The sequence below is a fragment of the Sorex fumeus genome, unplaced genomic scaffold, assembly GCF_029834395.1.
Source record: "Sorex fumeus unplaced genomic scaffold, SorFum_2.1 ptg000010l, whole genome shotgun sequence".
Classification (NCBI taxonomy): domain Eukaryota; kingdom Metazoa; phylum Chordata; class Mammalia; order Eulipotyphla; family Soricidae; genus Sorex; species Sorex fumeus.
In genome coordinates, this window is record NW_026606067.1 from 1,768,977 (window position 1) to 1,774,976 (window position 6,000).

Below are 6,000 nucleotides of genomic sequence, written 5' to 3' on the forward strand. Positions count from 1 at the left end.
CGACGAGAGCACAGGCCCTCAGAGGAAACCGGGCCTGAGTCAGCCCAGGAAACTACGAACTGGGGAGGGTGTTTTCCCTTGAAGACGTGGTGGGGTTTTTTTCAAGTTGAAGAAGGAACTCGAAGTGTTTTTAATTATTGTTTTTGCGACAAGGGGCCAGAAAGATGGAGTGTTTGCCAAGTGTTGCCACATTTCTCAGTTCTCCACGTCCAGACAGTCTCAGAGCCCGGAGTGGGTCGCCCCCGGCCCCAGACAGTGCTCCTGACCTCTCCTTCCTTTCCTCTCTCTGGCCAATGGCTCAGTAACATCTGCCAAGGCCTGTTGGCACCAAGGAGAGAGATGCAGTGGGCGAGGAGGTGACTTGTGGGAAGGGTCTGGGAGCCGGGAGACCCCAGTTCTAGGCTGGCTTCCGCAGCTCCAGCTGTGCGGCTGGCCTCTCCTCCCCAGCTGGCCAAAGTGGACTCCGTAAGAGGGAGGAGGCCGAGGCAGAAGCTGGGAGGGGAAGAAACCCTTTTGATTTTGATGTTCTCTCTTTTTGCCAAAGGCAAAGCCCTCAAGAATTCAAAAGAACTTTATAGGAGGGAAGTGACATTGCTGAAAGATGAAAAACAGCGACATTTTCAAAGATGGTCAAGAATATTTTTTCCTGCGGGCGTCCACTCTTTACTGGATCAGGTGGACTCAAGAGGGGGGCCCAGCTTTGGCCAGGGAAGATAAACAGTGCTTTTTTTTTTTTTGGTTTGGTATTCTTTTGGGGACACACCCGGCGGTGCTCATGGGTTTCTCTTGGCTCTGCATACAGGAATCGGGAATTACTCCTGGCAGTGCTTGGGGATGGGATGCCAGGGATGGAACCTGGGTCAGCTGCATGCAAGGCAAATGTGCTCTCTGCTGTACTATGACCAGTTCTTGCTTTCCACTCTCCCTCTTGGAGATATCCCAAAAGCCCCACCAGCAATCAAGTCAATATTAGAGACCATGTTTTCAGAAGGAAACAAGCATGAGGCAAATCAAATGAGTCTAAAGAATGAGTAGGTGAGGGCCAGGGCCTGAAGCACGGGCCTTGCACGTGGGAAGCCAAGGCTCCATCCCCGACACCACAGAGCCTCAGCGCAATGCTAGGGAGTGGCCTGCACCTTCTGAGCACCAAGTGAGGAGCCCCAACACTGCCATCAGACATGTCCAAACAAACAGAAAGAAAATAAAAGTGAATACATGAGTTACTGGGACTTGGATTTCCACCCACCCACCCCCAATCTTATGAATTCAACATATATATATACAGATATATATATATATCTGTAGATACAGATATATATATATATATGTCACTGTCCTCCTGTTGTTCATCGATTAGTTCGAGCGGGTCCAGTAACGTCTCCATTTTGAGACTTGTTGTTACTGTGTTTGGCATATTGAATACGACAGGTAGCTTGCCAGGCTTTGCCGTGTGGGCTATATATATATATATATATATATATATATATATATATTGCCTACCAGATTCGGGGGATTTGGCAGGGGGTTGCCTGGTGGAAGGAGAATTAAGGCACAATTAGCCGGAGAGTCTAAAACATCCCTGCCCCAGGGAGTTAGGGGACTTTCTGGAGTTCAGAGTCAGTCAGCCCCTCTGCACAGGGAGGTCCAGGAAGGGTTTTCCCAGAAGCTGGAGCATCCCCATTTTCCTGGCGATACCTAACGTCCCCATCCCCCTCACCCCAGACACGACCTGCATGGAACCTGAGACGCCGGTAAGACAGCGGAACAGGTAGTCAGCGGGAATTCGAGAGGTGAGCGAGAACTCTGCGGGACTCGCAAACTTCCTCCCACTGTCTACCATCCCAGTTCAATCCTAAAACACACCAACCGAAATCCACAGCTGAATTTTTAAAAACACGCAGGCACAGATGCCAGCCCCACGAATTGTCCGGCAGGAGTCCGGGGTCGGGGAGGAAGGGTTCTCGGTTCGGTGGTGCCGGGCTCAGAAGCTGGTGGCCCGATCTAGCGGGAGCCAGGCTGCACCGCCCAGGGAAGCCAGGCGAGCCCCGGCTCCGGGAACAAGGCTGCACGCTGTTCGGCACAGGATTTGAACGAGCCAATGGTATCCGAATCACTGGGACAGGAAGCCAGATAAGCACCACGTTATCGAGGGGGGATTCGCGCCTCCCCGAAGCCGGCGCCAGCTGCGCCCCCGGCGGCGCTAACAAAGTCCCGTAGACTTTCCTGCGCGCTGCGCCCCGGACCCCACCCCTGCAGACACACAGACACAGACACACAGACACAGACACAGACACACACCCCGACAGCCCGCACCCTCTCTGCACTCCGCACACGGGACTGGTTTTAAAACGGGGTGACCGGTTTCCCGCCGCTCTGCGCGGATGGAAGGGGGGACCTGCGCCCCGGCGGCCGTAGGTGAGCCTCCCGGCCCCTGCCCCGACCTCTCCTTTCCCTTCCCACGGGTTCCTCACACTTTCTCTGGGCGGGCACTTAGGAGGTGGACGATCACTGGGGGGGTCACTTCTCGGCGCATCCTGGCTCCCACCCCGTCCCCACTTTTCTGGACTGGTGGGGTCACCTAGCCAGACGTTCTGTTCACTCCCCAGGGATGAGAGAAGAGTGTTTGTATGAGAAACGGACGAACGGACAAACGGACGGAAGGACGGACGGACGGAGCAGCCCTTGGGGTCTCTGATGGCACTTTCGTCGCAGCTACTTCTCGGGAAAGAACGCCTAGGGTAGGCGCCGGTGGCCCCGGGTGAGCCCGCGCCTGGCTCCGACGCGCGGTCCCCGGGGATCCGTCTGCGCTCACACCTTCCCGGGCCACCGCGGGCTCGGCGCCCCACTCCCCGAACCTGTCCTCGGAACCCCCGCCAGGCCCCCCGGTTCCCCGGCTCCCTGGCCCGGCGCGCGTCTCACTCACCGGCTCGGCGGCCCTCCGGGGCTCGGACTCCGCGCCACCGCCGCCGCCGCCGCCGCCGCGCCCAGGGGCGCATCCCCCCAGCTCCCGGCGCCGGGGCCTGGCGAGAAAGAAAAGTTTCCCGGGGCTCGGGGCGCCGCGCTAGGGCCGCCAGCGGCCGCACAATGCGCGGGGAGGCGGCATCGCGGCCCCGGCGGGCGGCGGGGCGGGGCCTCGTGACCCGCGGCCCCCGCACACGCGCCGCCGCCCCGCGCGCGCCCCCGTCCGGCCCGCGCGCCGCCGGGCCCCGCAGAGGGGCGGAGGGTGGGTCCCGTCCAGACGCGGTCACGGCAAAGCTATTCCCGTCCCCCTTTCCTGCTCCGCGCGCGCCCCGCCTCCCCGGCCGCAGAAAGGCGGCAGCCGGGGCCCCGGGCGTCCGGCGCGCCCCGCATCAGGACCCTTGGCACAACCGCGCTCGGCGTCCCGCACCCCCGCAGCCTCCAGCCCACGCCCGGCCTCGGCTGCCGAGAAGTGGGCTCACGGCTCAGCTGCACCCCTCCTTCCGCCCTGCACCCCGACTTAGGGGAGGCCCCCGAAGTGACAGGCCGTCAAATCCGTGACTTATTGCCGCCGTCTGGACTCGCCTCCCCCCAATCACCCCCGCCCCAGCCCGCCCTACCAGCCCGGGCCGAGGGACTGGGGGGTGGGGAAGGAAGAGGGGAGCGGAAATGACAAGATACCCCCCTCCCAAGTGCGAACGGAGCCGGTCCCCAGCCTGAACCCGTGGCCACCTCTTCGCTGTGCGAGGGTTCCACGCCCACCCTTGCCGGCCGGCCTGGGGGCTTCCAAGCTGCGCTGGAAGGAAATGGGGGGTGGGGTGGCGGCGGAAGGGCTGGCCGAGCTCCCTCCTGGAGCCCGAGAAAGCCAGTGGCCGCCTCCAAGGACCTCGCAGTTGGGACCAGACCCCCGCGGCTCGGCCAGCACGGCAGAGGAGTGATTTATCTCCAGGGAGAAGGGTCTGAGGGGGGAGAAACAAAAATGAAAAAGCCTGCGCCCAGGCGGGCTCTAAGCTCAACGCTTCAGGAGCCAACTCAGGCGAACCGCCCCCAGTCATGTCCACCCACCCCCATGCAACCACCCAGATCCCAAGGACTGTGGACACAAGGGACACGACACAAAGAGACGCTGCTAAGTGGACTAGCAGAGGCGCTGAAAAGTGATCAACTGACCAGGGGGAGGATTTTGATGCTTTTTTTTTGTCAGTGGTTTTGTTTTGTTTTGCCTTGCATTTTGTTTTTGGGTCACCTCCTAGGAAGCTCAGGGGTTACTCCTGGATCTACACTCAATAATTAACTCTTGGTAGGGCTCAGGGACCATATGGAATGTGTAGTAGAAAATGGGTTTGCCGTGTGCAAAGCAAGCACCCTACCTGGTGTACTGTGCCTCTGTCCTCTTGATGCTATATTTGCCTTTGAAGGGAGCCAACTGTGTGTTTGGGGAGGGCAGGAAGGGGGGAGAGGTTTTTTCCTTTGGGGTGGAGGCATGCCCAGTGGTGTTCGGGGTTTACTCCTGGATCTGTGCTCAGGGGTCACTCCTGGTTGTGCTCAGGGAACAGGGAACACATATGCTATGCAGGGCCAAGGATGGGAGCAGCATCTGTTTTGTGCAAGGCAAGAACCCTACCCCCTGGGCTACCTCTTGGGCTCCAGTGAGGTAGCAGAGTGCTTGGGTTCTAATCCTGACTCCACCACTTCCCAGACATGAGTGCACTGACCATCTCTTCCCCTCACTCATCAGCATGTACCTGAGAGTCAATCAGCTCACGCAGGCAGAACTCCCAGGATAGTGCTGGTGGGAGTCCCTTGTTCTTTTTGGGTCACACCCAGTGATGCAGCGATTCACAGGGGTTACTCCTGGCTCATGCACTCAGGAATCACTCCTGGAGGTGCTCGGGGGATTATATGGGATGCGGGGAATCGAACCCGGATCAGCAGCTTGCAAGGCAAACGCCCTACCCGCTGTGCTATGGCTCCAGCCCCGGGACTCCCTTGTCCTTATAGCTTAGTCCTGCTGCTGGTCTGGCCTCAGTCATGCTCACTGGACCCCTGCTGGCGTGGCCTGCAGCCCTGTGCTCGGTGGACTCCTGCTCTTCCTTCCTTAAGCCTGAGAAAGGGAGCCAGACCCTTTTTTGAGGAAGCAACATACTTTCTCGAAACCCGCTTTTCCAGAGTGGCTTGACTGAACCTTCCCGAGGTCCAGGAACAAGGGTCTCAGTGTTAGCAGGCAAACAGCAGGTGGGCTCGAGACAGAGCTGCCCTCAGACTCAGCAGGAGGTAAGCTTGCTCTCATGCACACTGGTTATGTGGGGGTGATGACATACTTTTAGAGGCCACACCTGACAGTGTAATGGGTTGGGGTACATTGCTACCAGAGGTGCTCAAGGGACTGTGAGGTGCTGACCATCAAATCCCGAGCCTCACACATGCAAAGCTGGTATGTGTTTTACCCCTGGGCCATGTTCTCGGCCCTGATGTCATTGTCGGATGCACCCAGAATAGGGGAAAGATCCAAAGGCATGTCTTTGCAGGGGTTAAATCTGTTCCATCAGTGCACAGGACTGGGAGTGTCCACTGGGGAGGGTGCCCCCACCAGTCCTCCTGCTCCCTGGGGCCAGAGACATAGTATAGCGGGGAGGGCACTTTGCCATGCGGGATGCTTACCCAGGTTCAACCCCCGGGCACCCCTAAGCACTGCTAGGAGTGATTCCTGAGTGCAGAACCAGGGGTAATCCCTCAGCAAAGCCTAGTGTGGCCCCAAAACCCAACTTTCCCCCATGCCAAAAAAGATGTCCTCCTCCTCCTCCTATACCCCACTCAACAGCGTGGTCAGTGAGAGGCTGTGGAAGTCCCCCTAACAGCAGGGATAGCATGGGGGCAGGGAATTACCGGGTCAGTCTGGAGCATGTGAAATACCGGAATGAGAAGGCGGCTAGGTCAGAGCCACAGACCATAGACAGAAGTGGTGGTGGTGGGGGGAGCAGGGGGCCACCCAGCCCAAAGGAGCCCCATTGCTGCTGACTTTGGGGGTGCTTTTCCTCTGAG

At 58.9% G+C, this 6,000-nt stretch overlaps 1 protein-coding gene across 1 annotated transcript in view; it reads right to left on the reverse strand.

The window, feature by feature from the left end:
• Positions 1-3,002, reverse strand: part of LOC130019913 (uncharacterized protein ENSP00000471857-like) — an 81,991-nt gene extending 78,989 nt beyond the window's left edge. The window contains exon 1 of the mRNA XM_056110525.1: positions 2,924-3,002. The gene's annotated coding sequence lies outside the window, so the exon portion shown is untranslated. The remainder of the gene's footprint in view (positions 1-2,923) is intronic.
• Positions 3,003-6,000: the final 2,998 nt, after the last annotated feature.